This window comes from Chenopodium album, chromosome 3 (assembly GCF_948465745.1).
Source record: "Chenopodium album chromosome 3, dcCheAlbu1.1, whole genome shotgun sequence".
NCBI lineage: Eukaryota > Viridiplantae > Streptophyta > Magnoliopsida > Caryophyllales > Amaranthaceae > Chenopodium > Chenopodium album.
In genome coordinates, this window is record NC_137836.1 from 70,018,333 (window position 1) to 70,035,087 (window position 16,755).

The window sequence follows — 16,755 nt, forward strand, 5'->3', positions numbered from 1 at the left end:
ATGGGACTTAGTGCCTAAACTCGATTAATGACTCAACCAAGTACTATTGACAGCGAAAATTAACCGAATTAATTAGCAAACTGGTTAATTAGACACTAAGTGATGACTCGACCAATAATCCGAACTGTCGGCAAAACGACAGGACTGGCGTCACATTGTGTAGTGTAGCCCCAGACGACAGAGCTGTCGCCAGACGCCACACTCCACAGAGTGGCGCTACAATCCAGACTTTGGCGCCAATGCTGGAGCTTCAATCTGGGACTGTTTTCGGTGTTATTAATCAAGAGGGGTATGCCTAAAGTCGTACTAGGTCGATAATGATTAAAATATTAGACTTTATTGACTCAAATTAATTAATTAATTAATTAGGCAAAGTTCTTTAAGTCATTAATTTATTTAATCTCAACAAAAGTCAAACAAACGGTTAAGAAAACATATAATATATGCACAACAAATAATGCACAATTAGTCAAGTAGGCACAATATGATGCAATGAGTTTGCAACCTAACCATGACTCTAGTTCTCTAAAGTTCGGGATATGGTTTAGTCAAAGAGGGTCCATGGTTAATTGTCCGGATGCACCGCGCCGAAGCCTAACCGTGAAGGGTTGGCGCGAGTGGATGGGACACCGCGAGTTTTAGAAAAAACTCGCTTCAATGGTTTGGTGAATTCAACAATCTCGGATGTACCCTTTGTTGCTCAGAGCGTTCAATCAGGTAGATGGAACATGAATTTCCAGCGGGTTATGTCCATATGTAGAACACATATGGGTTTTAGAAAAGTGAGAAAAAAATTCAATCAGGAAGTAGGATCGAGCAAACAATACCAAAAATTGGTCGAAATTAGAACGCATATTTCTGGCTCGGTATTGGAAGAATTTGGCGCCAACAAACAGAGACTGGTGCCAGGTTTTAGCCGTAGCGCCTGGCTCCAATGCTGGCGTCTGGCGCTACAGTTAAAAATCTGGCGCCAATGCTCTGGCCCCTGGCGCTAATTCCTACATGCCTCAACAGCTTTCTGTGTTCGATAAAATTTTCCAGTTTCGCGCGGTGTTATTTCGGTCCTAGTTGTGAAAGATATTTCTCAAATTTCCTACGTGTAAAATCCTATGTTTTTAACTCATTACGGATGGTCTTTCCAATGAGATCTTTTTTATGCATATGACAATAATGTTAATCAAAATTACTCACATGAAATACTTAGAACGTTTCGAGTCTCATCCACTCATTCTAAATCATTGGCGAAACAATTCAGGAATTAAAATAGAAATCCTCCCCAGCGGAGTCGCCAAAAACTGTGGGGAATAATTTCAAGCGTTAACCCCCTAGCTTGAACCCCACTGTGATCATACACTAAAGTACGGTGGCGTCCAAAAGGGAAGAAGATAGAGCAAAAGAGTCGCCAACAAGTTTTAGGAACTTGTAAACCGTTCACTGGGTGAAGGTTACACCCCTTAACGATCCAAGAGATCGTCAACTCCATAAGGTCTTGAACCAAATAAGGGTTCGGGGATGAAGGTACAAATCTAACCTAAAAAAGGTTGAACCTGCCCTAATAATAGGCCTCTACTTTATTCTAATCGTATTCATGTGCGCTTTCTGACTAACATGCAATCAATAGGATTACCCTAAACCTGTTTACCTATATTGGTTGAATATTAATGCACAAATAAAACTATTATTGGCGATCACTTGAATTATAATCATATTAACCCTAACAAGATTATTAAATATCTTATTAAGTGTGATTACAAGTACAAATTACCTTTAAACATGCATAAAAGGTGTGATCAAGCTGATGTGTCTATTTTATACAGCATTTTACCCTCGTCCTTTGGTCATAATTAGTAGTGTTTTTGGCTATTTAAGAGCCACTTTTATTACTAATTGGTGTATTATAGTGTTTTCGTAGATTTGGTTGACTTTTGCAGGGATTTATACTTTTGGAGTATTTTTTCGAGATATTTTGGAGTAATCACGAACATTGGAGAAGCACGACCAGATTTTATAGCCCAGGGCCGATTAGAGCCATCGAACCGGTGATTAAGGGCTTGGTATAGGTGATACCGGGGCATTTGGACCGAGTATTTGAGACCGGAAGAGGAAATCCAGATTGGCCCGAAGAATTAGAGCCCAATCGTAGTCCAAATATTGGCCCAAATGAGCCGCCTGGCCAAAGAGGCTGGCGCCCGGAGGCGCGCCCATCCGGGCGGGAGAAGCTTAGGCTGGCGCCCGGTGACGCGCCCGGCCGGGCGCGAGATTAGTACTAGAGAGTAAAAAGGCGCGCCCGATCGGGCGGTTCCTCGCCCGATCGGGCGCGTGTATTTATTAGTTGACGCTTAACGTCGTTTTAATTTGTTTTAGTTTAGGATTTTGTACGGAGTATAAATACTCCTCCGTAATACGATTTTAGAGATCTCCTCTCTCTTCTTTTACTCTTTCTTTACTCTCTTAATTATGCTCTTAGATTTCTTTCTCCTAAACCTTTGTTCTTAATCTACTCTTAATTCCAGATTTATTTTGGTAACGATTTCTCTTCTCTTAATCTTAGTTGTTTATTTTATTCCTTTCATCATGACTTATTTTATTGCTTTGATTAGTTTAGTTTTTAATATGTGTGAGTAGTTTTATTTCTAGGGTTTAAAGGGATCCATAAATAATATGAAGGGGTAATTTGTTGTTGTTAATTATCAATGCTAGATTAATTTCCTATTGATTGATTTAATGCTCTATGACTAGATTAGGCCTGATCTTTTATGCATGAGTTTGGCAATATTGATTCGAGATTCGACAGATGAGAATTAATGTTTAGGTCTAGTTTCAATAGGCAGGTTAATTTATAAATGGTTAAGTCGAGATTCGAAAGATGAGATTTAATACCGGTAAATTAATTGTGTGATTGTAATACGTAGCGAAAGCCCTTTAACATCTGGTTAATTGATGCATTGATAGTTGACTATTATTGATTATTGGTATTGCATGATAATTTCTTATTGAATTGTTTTAACGTTTTACAATTGCGGCTTGTAAAAGTATAACAATATTGAATTGATGAATCGAGCAGATGTTGATTTGATATTAAAGGCTATTTTCAATAAGAACTTAGATCTAGTAAATTGCGAGAGCCTGTTAGATTTATGTTGATTAATAAATTGAGAGAGCCTGTTAATCATGTTATTTATGCAATGTCAATGATTGATTACTATGTTTTACCCTGGAGTATTATTTATTGGTGAACCTATGCCCTAGAGCCTTTTATATATTGTTTTCTTCCTATTCTCAATCTTAGTAGTTTAGTTTCTTATTCAATTATAAATATTGGTTACTTCATAGTCTAGATTATTTTAGTTAATTAGGAATAGAAAGACTTGTTTCCCTGTGGAGATCGACCCTACTTCCCTATCTGCATTAGTTAGAGGATTTAGGTATTACTTTTGATTTGGGGATACGACTTTACCCTGTCAAAATTTGGCGCCGTTGCCGGGGAGACGGTTTTATTTTTATTTCTGACTGTTTTTGTAGTCTAGATTATTTCCCTTTTGTCTCAGAGAGCGTTAGTTCTCTAAGACAAATCTCATATTTGCTTCTAGTTTTTGTTTATGCCCAGGTGTTCCAGATCAGGTTACATCCCATTCGATCCTGAGATCGAACGTTCCTTCCATAGACAGAAAACTTTCTACAAGCAAATCCTGGCGGATTCTAGTGATAATAACAATAATCACCACGATCCTCCAACTGGTTCTAGCGATTCAGAGACATCATCAGACGCAGAATCAGAGATGACGGCTCCAAAGAAGCTTAGTGATTATTCACAACCAAATCTTACGGATTTTCCACATCTCACCCCAACTCCGGCTCTTGATGGGGTTCAATTTGAAATCAAACCTCAATTTATAACGATGATAGAGAGGAAGCAATTCAGTGGAGCCAAGGGTGAAGACCCGGATCTTCACATTGCCGACTATTGTCAATATTGCAACACCATCAGGCAAGCCGGGGTCACTCAAGACCAAATTAGGGAGATTCTCTTTCCCTTCTCTTTAACTGGAAAAGCTAAATTGTGGTTTAATGGCTTAAATAGAACTACACTTGGTATAACTGACTGAGAAACTCTTGTTCTGAATTTCTATAACAAGTATTATCCTGCAGAGAGAACAGCCGTACTACGGAGTGCGATCCAGAACTTTGCCCAAGAAGCCGATGAATCTTTATATGAGGCTTGGGAGAGGTTCAAAGATTTTACAAAGAGATTGCCCTCACCATAATTTAGCGCAATGGCAGTTAATCCAAGCCTTTTATAATGGCCTTGGAAATTCTTCTCGAATAATTTTAGACTCTGCAGCTAGTGGGAGATTTATGAATCTTGATGTTGATGATGCAGGTCAGGTTATTGAAGACATGACGATACACAATTCCCAATATGGGAACCCTAGAGGATTTGCTAACAAGGGGAAGCATAGTGTCGACTCCGTATCCTTTTTGCAAGCTCAATTAACCTCTATTTGCTAAAAATTAGATAATCTGAGCACTGCTAGTGTAGCTAATGTTTCTGCGATTAATAATAATTCTAATGAGGCTTTTTGTGAAAATTGTGGTATTGTAGGTCATTGGGAGCAAGATTGCAGGAGTTCCGTGGAGCAAGTTAATGCCTTTCAAGCTTATAGGCAGAATAACCCATACTCCAACACCTACAATCCTGGGTATCGGAATCATCCGTACCTTTCCTACCGGAGCACTAATGGTCAAAATCCACCACCACAAGAACCACAGGCGCCACAACAACAGCAGCAGAAATATTATCATCCCAATGCTAGCCAGAAGAACCAACCACAACAACCCTCCTCATCTTCTGACCCTTCTCTGGTGGAAATTAGAGCAATGTTGTCCAATATGAAAAAGCACATGGAGAGCAGAGATGCGACAATTGATCAAATTCTAGCGCATAATAAAATTGTAGATAATCAAATTGCGCAACTCTTCGCTACCCTACAAGCCCGCCAACAGGGAGCTCTGCCGGCACAGCCGACTAGGCCTACGGATCAAGCATTTGCAATTACTCTAAGGAGTGGTTCAAACTATGAAGGGCCCTCTATGCCCAGAGTTGATGAACCTGTTTTATTAAATAATGCTAATATTGATTCCGTTAAACCAAACAATGTAATTGATAGCCCTGCTGGGCTGAAGGATAATACTAACATATCTAATTCTACATTGCAGGGTACAACTCCAGAGAAGGTGGCTACTCCAGACAAGAGTAATAATGCTCCAAAGCCAATTATCAAACTTCCTTTCCCCAATCGTCAATTGAAGACAAACTTGGATAAGCAGTTTCGTAAGTTCCTGGAGGTGGTAAAAGATTTAAAGGTAACAGTTCCCTTTACTGAATTGATCACACAAATCCCCTCGTATGCAAAATTTATGAAAGAAATATTGACGAGAAAAAGGTCTATTAGTGAGGTAGAGACGGTAGCTTTCACTACAGAGTGTAGTGCCGTACTTCAAAATAAGTCTCCACCTAAATTAAAAGATCCGGGTAGTTTCTCTATGTAACACCCCGTATTTTCGAACCATTACTTTGTGTGTGTTTCAACCTATAAAGCCTAATTTTTAATTTAAATCTCAATTTCTAAATTAAAATGCTAATTTAATTATTAAGACCGTTCTTTGTTTTAAAGGTCATCCCAACCTTTTTAGACTCTAATTATAGTATTTTGACATAACGTTTGAAAGTTATTATTTAAAAAGGTTCTATATTTGAGTTTTTATCATTTCAAATGTATTTGACTTGTCTAAATCGATATTAGCCTTACAGGGTGATTCCTTGACTAAAGTACCAATCTAATAGGTATAAAATGATTTTTGGAGTTTTAAAAACGTTTTACATGCAATCATATCAATATCGATAAATAAAGTTGTATTGGGTGATTTCGTCAACTCGTTTATCAAATTGGTACTGTATTTTTTATAAAGTATTCTTTAATTCTTTTATTTATAAAACTCATTATAATGTCCGTTTATTAATTAGGTCATTATAAATGAATAATATTACTGATTTCACATTTCGTCTTTTATGTCACTTTTCGGTACTTATGAACTTTATATACATTTTCAATATTGTGATTTAAATTATTATTTTCATTATTATTATTGAGATATCAGTAATAAAATCTATATTATCGTTTTTGAACGCGTTTTAAAATGCCTTCCGTTACATTCCTTTTCTAGTCTAGTTTCGAGCCAACTAGCATTTATCTATGGGTCGGGTTTTTCCCTTAAAACTTTCATGAATAAATAGATTAAGATAAGTAGCTTTCCTAATCTCATTCTTAAGCCTAAATTAATCATTCATTCAAGCCCATAAGTGTAGCTTAAGTTAGGGTTTATATGAAGCTTATTTGAAGCCCAATTTCTCTCCTCTCTCACGGCAGCCTTAAGGCTGATTATTAATCAGTTTTTAAAGCCTAAACTCCATAATTACTCATGTAATAAAACCCCCCTTTACTCCTCTTTAAGTGGCTGTCCAAGACCCTTCTTCTTCCTCTCTTTTAAACGTACAAAACAAGATGATTGAGCGTTCTTTTCGCTGCTTGCATCGCATCTGTTTCTCTCCTTCTTTCCCTCAAAATTTTTGTGTGATCTCAAGGCTCAAACATGGGGATTTTCGTGGTTAATTTGCTGTTGCTTTTCCTCTCAAATTCGAGCACTCAATTGTACTCAAGAACATCAAGACAAAGGGGTGAATGGAGCTTCGTTTGGGGCGTTTTGGTGAGCAACCCTTGCTGCACTTTAATCTGATTTAATATCGCCTTCATTTAAGAGGTAACTAGCACTATTCCAAGATTTAGAACTCATGGCTAGTATAGGTTAAGGCTAGGTGCAAGTTAGAGTTAATTGGTTAGATTAGAAATTGTTGTAGTTCATCTCATGTTCGTTTGCTGTTTTATGCGTGAGGAATGGGTGTATTACATTCTTGTTTATTTATGTTTTTTTTAATGCTAGATTATCATGAGTAGAAGTAGTCTATGTATTGAGGTTTGGTACCATTAATTATTGTTGTGTTTTCTAGGGGTTTTCAAGCATGATATGTACTCTAATGTTCACGAATATGCTGTTGTAATTGCTGTAGATGTGCAGTGGGTTTACATCCTTATTTTTCCTTGATTTAGTTTGTTTCTGTGCCTAAAATGGTATAGAATCATGTTAGGTATATCCCTAAATAAGTATGTCATGTTTTTGGCAAGTTTAGTGTGGTCTTTGTGCCTAATTTTCAGTGTACTCTGCTGCTGCCAGCTTGTGTATGTCGTGAGTTTAGTAACCAATTTTAGAAGGTTTTTGCTTTGATTCCTTGCTTAACTCATGATTAATAATAGTGGGTATCTCATGAACTTGATGTACATGGGTTTACTTTGGCTATTGGCATGATTAAACAATCTCAAACATGAATTAGTATGTGTAAACACAAGTTGGAAGTATTTTTTCTCATGCGTGTGGTCAGGGTGGTTTTACATGTTTGGTTGCCAGGTTATCATACTTAAATTTATGCCTATTATGTCCTAGTATGTCTTATGATGCTGTATGATAATGGGCTAGGTTTAAATTTGAGTTTAGATGGCTTTTAAGTGGTCTAAACATGTGATTATGTTGCTGTAATTCTAATTAGGGGCTGCTGCATTGTCATCTTGTTTTTACATGTTATAGTCATGAATTAAAGCTTATCTTGTATGTATATATTGCCTAATATGTGGATTAATATGTCATAGTCTTAATTCATCATATTTTGACATGATTTGAGTGTGTTTATGAAGTGTTCGAAGTACTATAGTTGCTGCCATTTTATGTTATTAATAAATTGTCGACGTCGTTGTGCTTTAAAGTAGAATAACACTGTTTTTAGCACCACTTCGCCAAGGGTTGTGTACGGAGTGTATTGTGATATTTTACCATAATTAGCTTCGTACCCAAATCCAGACAATGATAGTGACACCTTGTTGGATATATAAATGATTTTTTTGTATATTTTGAAGAATTTCGAAGTTAAACTCTTTTGAAGGATTTATATTGAATTTTGGTCTTAGAAGTAAAGACCTGCAGTATTTTCAAATTAGGGTTGATGATCCCTAAAATGTGTTTCGATGATTTTGAAGAATTATTTTTACCGTTTTATATGATTCGTGAGTGTAAGACAACCATTGGGCTGCGGAATTCAATGGTTGGAACATGCCAACATCTTGGGCTGCGGAATTCGAGATGTAATTTTCTAGGTTAATTGTTGTCGTCCGGAACTACTCGGGCTGCGGAATTCGAGTAGGAAAACTGGGAGTTTGGCCATTCTCAGACGCAGACGGCTGCGGAATCGTCTGTAGGTTCGCCCTGACAAACTTTTGATGGTGGGCTGCGGATTTCACCGGCGTTCATATTTTATATGCTTGCCTCACTATGGATCAGTTTTCGAAAAGTTAAAATCCTCTATTTTAATATTATTACGCTTTTGAGAAGGTCTTCTTAAGTCAAGTCAAGAATTTTCTAAATCTCTTTAAAGAACCTTTATAAGTGTTAATTATTGTTTTTATGAGTTTATTGCTTATGCTTTGGGTGCCATTTATTCTTACTCTATAATCATGTGGTAATATATTCATTTTGTTTAATATACATGTTTGTTTTGTATTGTATTGTAATCACGTTAAATGTTTTGACTTGTATTCCTATCTATGTATCTTATCATGTTTATCTTGTGTATATTGTAAAGTAGTTGTTTATCTTATCTACTTGTTGTATTATTTTTATGTATGCTTCTATGCTTTACTCTATGCTTAGCTTTGTGTTTCTACAAGTTTTGGGAGAACTGCTAGTTACTCCCCACTGATTGTGGAACCTAAATGTTATTTGCAGGTGAAGGGTAGCATTTGTTGAGTCTGGGATGAGAGCAGAGTGTTTAGGTTGTCCCCAAGTACTTTTATCGATTATTCTTTTATGTCTTTATCTCTCTTTATGAGATAGTCGAATTTGAGGTTGTTCTGCCTCGTTGAAAGTTTTCTTTGATCATTTGAGATTTCTTTCTCTTCATAATTTTTGTTTCAGTTATTTAATTTATTTATTTTGTTTAGTTTTTTTTAGTAACCCTTAGAGTGACATTCCGTCTTGACGTTATTTCCGCTAACGTCTCGCCTTCTATTTTAGACGGGGTGTTACACTCTATCCCTTGTCATATTGGCAATCTCTTGATTGATAATGCATTATGTGATTTGGGTGCTAGTGTTAGCGTCATGCCATTATCTGTGTGTTCTAAGTTGAATATGGGTAAGTTAAAAGCTACCAATATAACTCTGCAAATGGCCGACCGTTCTTTCAAATACCCCCTAGGTGTTTTAGAGGATGTCCCCGTTAGAGTAGGTAAATTTTATATACCTGTAGATTTTGTTGTTCTTGATATGGCTGAGGATATGCAAACCCCAATTATTTTGGGTAGACCATTCCTTAACACTGCAGGAGCAGTCATAGATGTAAGAAGTGGTAAGTTAACATTATCAGTAGGGGATGATAAAGTTGTTTTTAATCTGAATAATGCCCCTAAAAGCTCCATGACTGAGGAGAAATGTTTCAGTGTTAATGTGGTTGTAAATTATTCTAACAAGCCCCAAGCTCTTGAAAAAGATCCCTTGGAGGCAGTATCTTATGTTGCATCCTTTTCAGATGAGATAGACAAATAGCAGAAGGAAGTCGATGCAATAGAAAGAGCACTCTAAAATGTTGGTCTTGGTTTCGAGGATGAACAGGTGGAACCGATCGAGCAAGTTGTGCGAATCGAGCCTACGGTAAGTGTTCCGCCAGATCGAGTTGCAAGTGTTGAACGTAATGACAATTTGAAGCAACCTTCGATCGAAGAAGGATTTTTAGTGTGTAGCATTGAAGATTCCCCAGTCCAAGTCAAGCAGGATCCACCAGATAAGGTGATTTGGCGTCCCACAGGGTATGTCAGGAAGCCGCATCGCAGCCTGAACACCGCTAGACCGGGTGAGAAACCACCCGATCAAGCGTTAGGCCAAGGGTCCTAGATATTGTACTTAGTAAGAAGGTCGTGCGGGACCTAGATAAACCAGCGCTTTGCGGGAGGCAACCCGTATTTTTCTAATACTTTTTAGACTAGTTTTTCTTTTCTTTGTCTTACGAGAGGAGAGAGGAGGGAATTTAATGATTTTTACAAGTGTTTGTACAGGTTTGAAGGAAAATAGTTAGCTAATTTTTGGAGAAAAGAAGAAAATATCGATTGGACGATTTAGCCTCGCACCCGATCGGGCGAAGCTCGCCCGACCGGGCGCGAGAGCAAGGTTTAAAAATAGAGTAATACCGCCCGACCGGGCGCGAAACTTGTCGTTTATGGACTTAATTGTCCGCCCGACCGGGCGAGTGGCGCCCGACCGGGCGCGAAACTTGTCGTTTACGGACTTAATTGTCCGCCCGATCGGGCAAGCCTCACCCGACCGGGCGCGAGAAGGGCGTAAATTTAGAGTTAAAGATCGCCCGATCGGGCGAATCGCGCCCAACCGGGCGCGAGACAAAGAGGAAATCGGACAATCAGATCGCCCGATCGGGCGAACGGCTCCCGACCGGGCGCGAGAAGGGCGGACTTTTCGGACTATAGATCGCCCGACCGGGCGACCCACCGCCCGACCGGGCGCGAGAGCCTAACCAAAATTAAAAATAGATCGCCCGACTGGGCGACCCACCGCCCGACCGGGCGCGAGCGGATCCGACCTTTCTTCTTCTTTCTTTTCTTCTTTCTTCCTTCATTTCTTCTTACCTCCATAACTTTCTCTCTCTAAAACTCAAATTCTCTCTACCTTCTCTATAAGATTTCTCCTCCATTACCAACCCAAATTCAAAACTCTTTACATATTTGTGATCCTCTCTTCATCCCTACACTTTCATATATAAATTTTTCAGTTTTAATTCAATAAATTTTTAAACCCATTTCTTAAACATGGCTTCAAAGAGGGCTAGGTCCATTTTCGGTAGGAGCTCTAGTTCGAGGGAGGAATACGACCCAGATTTGCAACTTCCGTACTTGCCGACGATCCGGATTGTGAGCCGAGAGCAAAAGGAACGGCTAGAGCACTTAATCGGTCATGAGGTAATTCCTTCTCGGTGGTTACACCGCCCTACCTTAGAATCATTTGGTTTGTATGATTTTGTAAAACGATTTTTGAATGACATTGGCATGAGAAAATTTGTTGACATGCACTATCCTACATACCGAGAACTTACTTGTGAATTCCTGTCCACTTTCCATGTTGTTAGTAGTAGAAATGGGCCAAATTTATTTTTCAGGTTAAATAATAGAAATATTAGTTTAACTTTTGTAGAATTTTGTAAAATTTTTGAATTAAATTCTGAATTATCTCACCAGTGGCATGCGGACTATAAAATGGGTGACTTATATTATGCTTTGATTGGTTTGCCTACCCCTGACCCCCAACATGCTAGTACCAAACCTATTCACCACCCTGTCCCAAAAATCTGGCAAAGATTTGCGGGTTTGTGTTTTTTAGGTTGGGCCGAGCCCCATAACGCTCAATCTAACAAACTAGCTGTCATAGGACACTATGTGTACGGGTACGGGAAATTGAACATAGGTAGGTTTATAGTTCACCATTTGAGTAGGCATGCCACAGCCAGCACCACTTCCAAGACCCCTATCCGTTTAGGTGGCCTTATCACTCGAATAACAGTGAAAAAGGCCAGTTTTGTAGTAGACGGACCCCACCAGCTGACCAACTGTGGACCAGATACCTATATGACTGCTAGGTATTTTGAGGATGTGGGGTGGGTTAGACCGGATAGTGAGCAGACACCCTTTTGGTGTATTCGGACTGGGAACGAGCAACCTTTGCCCATTTTTCCCCTACCAGTCCTGATTTGACCGCCTTTCCCCCAGGGCAACCTTCTTACACTTATGATGTTTTAGTTGCCAACGCTAGGGGGCAGGCACCACCACCACCAGTCCCACCACCCCATCCTCAGCCCGAGGTGGCTTTCTCTCCGCCTCGTATGTCCCACTCCGTCCCTCATGTTGACTCTGACCCAGTTTGGGATCTTCAGAGTATAGGTCAGGCCCTAGGACGTATCGAGCATTCACATACTGACCTTAGGAGGATGGTAGGCTCCATAGACCATAGGTTAGGGTACCTAGAGAGGAACCAGGGTAGAGCTCTCTACCCTATGTACGATGATTATGCTCGTCGGGGCAACATTCCCGACGACGCTATTCACCCTGACTGGTTTTAGCCTCCACCCCAGGGATACGATAGGGATCCCATTGCCCGCGGTATTTACACTAACTATTCTTCTTTCTTCGGGTACGGCCAGGACATTCCTTTCGGGGGACTGCCGGGGGGGAGTTTTCACGCTGATTATTTTGGTGGTAGCTCTTCTGGTGTAGGTGGTGTAGGTGGCAGTGGAGGTGCGGGTTTCGGCTCGATGGATGAGGATGATGAGGACTAGCTATGCTGGGCTAGTTCCCGAGCCAATGAGGACATTGTCTGATTCTGGCTTGGGGGAGATTTTGGTTTGGTGATCTTTTTCTCTTTTCTTTTATTTTTGGTGTGTTTTTCTTAGCTTAGATTTCTTGCTTTCTAGTTAGTTTTATTTCTTTCTTATATTTATAAAATAAAAAAAATTGAAAAAAAATAAAAAATTCAAAAATACGTTCCAATGAATTGTAAATTATGCTTCCTTGTGCCCCTTACTTGAGAAAATTGTTTTGATTCTTGGTATTTGATGATAAGCATTGTGGATTAGTTGATCATGATTTGATGTTTGATTGCCTTGAAACCTTTACATGCGTCAATTTTGTCCAACTACTTGTGAATATAGTGCCTGACTAGTTAATTTGGTAAGGAATGTGTGATAGTTCCATATTTCCTGGTATGTCAATGAATTTGAGTATTGGTTTACAACTATTAGTAATATTTATATGATTCATTATTATGCACATTGTGGAGGACGAAGGCATTTGTTCTTTTAGGTAGCCTTCAGATATTGTAGATACATTTGTTCCCTTCTTGCTACCCATGTTGTTGCCTTGAATTTTTGTTGTTTATTAGCCACATTACAAGCCTATTTTGCCCCATTGGTTACTAGTCCCAAGCTTGGCTTGGGGGAGCTATTAGTGAGTGAGGTGAGGGAGTTTGTAGTGTGCTTACTATTTGCACAACTTGGGTGGGTTTTTGAGAAGTTGTTTTGTTGTTGATCATGTTTATTTTTGATGAGTTTAAGAGTTGTATTTTCTTGAAAAAAATAAGGCATGATATTATGAAAAAAAAAAGAGAAGTTCAAGAAAAAAATGTAAAAAAAAATAAGTGAACTTCGAAAGAAAAAAATGTTCAAATGTTCTAGTTGGAGGTTGATCAAAAGAAAAATAATAGAGTTTCAATGAAAAATATTCAAGTTTGAAAATAAAGTTTGTTTATTCACTCTACTTCTTCATTATTATATCTTATGAGTGAAATTGTAAGAGTTGGGTTTATTTATTATGATTGGAGTATATTTGGTTGATGTTAGAGTTGGTTATGTAGGAGATGTTGATCATTATTTATTTTGATCATGAGTTTTATTAGGATATGGCTTCTTTAAGCATAGCTTTTCTCTCACTTATTTCCAAATTTATCCTATCCTTTACCCTAGCCTTACATTACAAGCTTTAAAGACCTTCTGACCTTTGTGCATAGAATTGTATGAATGTGAAAGTGTTGTTTATCAATGCAAGTTATGATTTGGCATATTTCGAGTCGACTTGTAGGATTGAGCGTTTATTGTTTTATACACACGAGAGTGTGAGTTGGGAGGGCATTGTTCACATAAAGGGGTTGGATGGAGAGCGATCGAGTACATATTTTACTCGCCACATAAATGAGAGTCGAGTGTGTGAGCACTAGTCTTGAATTCTATATGCTCTTGTGGTTTGCTTTATTTGACAATTGTTAGGGAAGAAAGGTAATTGGATGGATTTGATTGGTTGACTATGAAGCATGTTTATTTGATTTACCCTTGATCGGTTGTGCTTGATTTTTACTTTTTGGGGTGAAGCATATTTATTGATTCATTGATGAGATCTTTGCTTAGGGACAAGCAAAGGTTTGGCTTGGGGGAGTTTGATGTGTCTATTTTATACAGTATTTTACCCTCGTCCTTTGGTCATAATTAATAGTGTTTTTGGCTCTTCAAGAGCCACTTTTATTACTAATTGGTGTATTCTAGTGTTTTCGTAGATTTGGTTGACTTTTACAGGGATTTATACTTTTGGAGTATTTTTCCGAGATATTTTGGAGTAATCACGAACATTGGAGAAGCACGGCCATATTTTATAGCCCAGGGCCGGTTAGAGCCATCGAACCGGTGATTAAGGTCTTGGTATAGGTGATACCGGGGCATTTGGACCGAGTATTCAAGACCGGAAGAGGAAATTCAGATTGGCCCGAAGAATTAGAGCCCAATCGTAGTCCAAATATTGGCCCAAATGAGCCTCCCGGCCAAAGAGCCTGGCGCCCGGAGGCGCGCCCGGCCGGGCGGTAGAAGCTTAGGCTGGCGCCCGGTGATGCACCCGGCCGGGCGCGAGATTAGTACTAGAGAGTAAAAAGGCGCGCCCGATCGGGCGGTGCCTCGCCCGATCGGGCGCGTGTATTTATTAGTTGACGCTTAACGTCGTTTTAATTTGTTTTAGTTTAGGATTTTGTACGGAGTATAAATACTCCTCCGTAATACGATTTTAGAGATCTCCTCTATCTTCTTTTACTCTTTCTTTACTCTCTTAATTATGCTCTTAGATTTCTTTCTCCTAAACCTTTGTTCTTAATCTACTCTTAATTCCAGATTTATTTTGGTAATGATTTATCTTCTCTTAATCTTAGTTGTTTATTTTATTCCTTTCATCATGACTTATTTTATTGCTTTGATTAGTTTAGTTTTTAATATGTGTGAGTAGTTTTATTTCTAGGGTTTAAAGGGATCCATAAATAATATGAAGGGGTAATTTGTTGTTGTTAATTATCAATGCTAGATTAATTTCCTATTGATTGATTTAATGCTCTGTGACTAGATTAAGCCTGATCTTTTATGCATGAGTTTGACAATATTGATTCGAGATTCGACAGATGAGAATTAATGTTTAGGTCTAGTTTCAATAGGCAGGTTAATTTATAAAAGGTTAAGTCGAGATTCGAAAGATGAGATTTAATACCGGTAAATTAATTGTGTGATTGTAATACGTAGCAAAAGCCCTTTACAATCTGGTTAATTGATGCATTGATAGTTGACTATTATTGATTATTGGTATTGCATGATAATTTCTTATTGAATTGTTTTAACGTTTTACAATTGCGGCTTGTAAAAGTATAGCAATATTGAATTGATGAATCGAGAAGATGTTGATTTGATATTAAAGGCTATTTTCAATAAGAACTTAGATCTAGTAAATTGCGAGAGCCTGTTAGATCTATGTTGATTAATAAATTGCGAGAGCCTGTTAATCATGTTATTTATGCAATGTCAATGATTGATTACTATGTTTTACCCTGAAGTATTATTTATTGGTGAACCTATGCCCTAGAGCCTTTTATATATTGTTTTCTTCCTATTCTCAATCTTAGTAGTTTAGTTTCTTATTCAATTATAAATATTGATTACTTCATAATCTAGATTATTTTAGTTAATTAGGAATAGAAAGACTTGTTTCCCTCTGGAGATTGACCCTACTTCCCTATCTGCATTAGTTAGAGGATTTAGGTATTACTTTTGATTTGGGGATACGACTTTACCCTGTCACAAGCAATAACAAAATAAATATCATCAAGCAGCATAATAATCAAAATAATAATAAAAATAATCATCATCACAATAATTATAATAATTATAATCATAAATCGTAAAGGATAATCATAATAATAATCATCATAATAACAATCATAATTAATAATAATAATAATCATGTTAAAGCATAGCAAGATCCTAGGCATGATACTAACAAGATTAATAACAAACCCTAGCATGTCACTAAGCAATAAAAATCAAAGCTTTAACCCTAACATGATACTAACAATCATAAATATTAGGAAGAACATAAGAAGCATCGTAATTTTAACCATATTTGATATTAAATTTACCCTAGATATGATACTAGGAATCATAATAACAATCTAAACATGATTTCTATATAATAACATCAACAAAAACCATTAAAGCACTTACTTTGATGCCTCATACCTCTTTCTAATAACAAAATACACACGTTATTAACTTCAAGGAAAATAATAATAAAAAATAATTAAATTAAATAATTGAAATAGAGATTTGGGACCAAACCCTCATAAATTAAACCTTTCACGTCTAGGGCGAAGGCAACTTCGAATATGGCTAGGTATTTCTAAATCTTGCGAATGCGGAATTTTGTATGTAAAAAGCTAGTTTAGAAAAAGAGAGAGAGAGATGGTGAATGATTAGAGAATGAGAGAGAATGAATGAAAACTGGTTGTAGGTGAATGTCGATGAAAACTGGTTCTAGGTGAATATTGATTAAAACTGGTTGTCGAAAACGGAGTTTTTAATACGTTATTTATAGAGAAAATAAGCCAAAAAGATAAATTATCAAAACAGAGTTTGGCGCAACAAAAATTGAACCAGCGCGGCGCCAGGCGCCAATGCTGGCGCCAGGCGCTACAGCTGGCGTTTGGCGCTGATTTCAGAAATTCACGCGTTTTCTTAAAA

General features: G+C 37.9%; 1 non-coding gene and 1 pseudogene across 1 annotated transcript; one reads left to right on the forward strand and one right to left on the reverse strand.

Annotated features, from left to right (window-relative positions):
• Positions 1-16,755, forward strand: part of LOC145625276 (uncharacterized) — a 44,527-nt pseudogene that overhangs the window by 13,363 nt on the left and 14,409 nt on the right.
• LOC145625828 (small nucleolar RNA R71) lies at positions 4,161-4,268 on the reverse strand. Its single transcript, XR_014110729.1, has one exon. It is a non-coding gene; the product is annotated as a small nucleolar RNA R71 (small nucleolar RNA).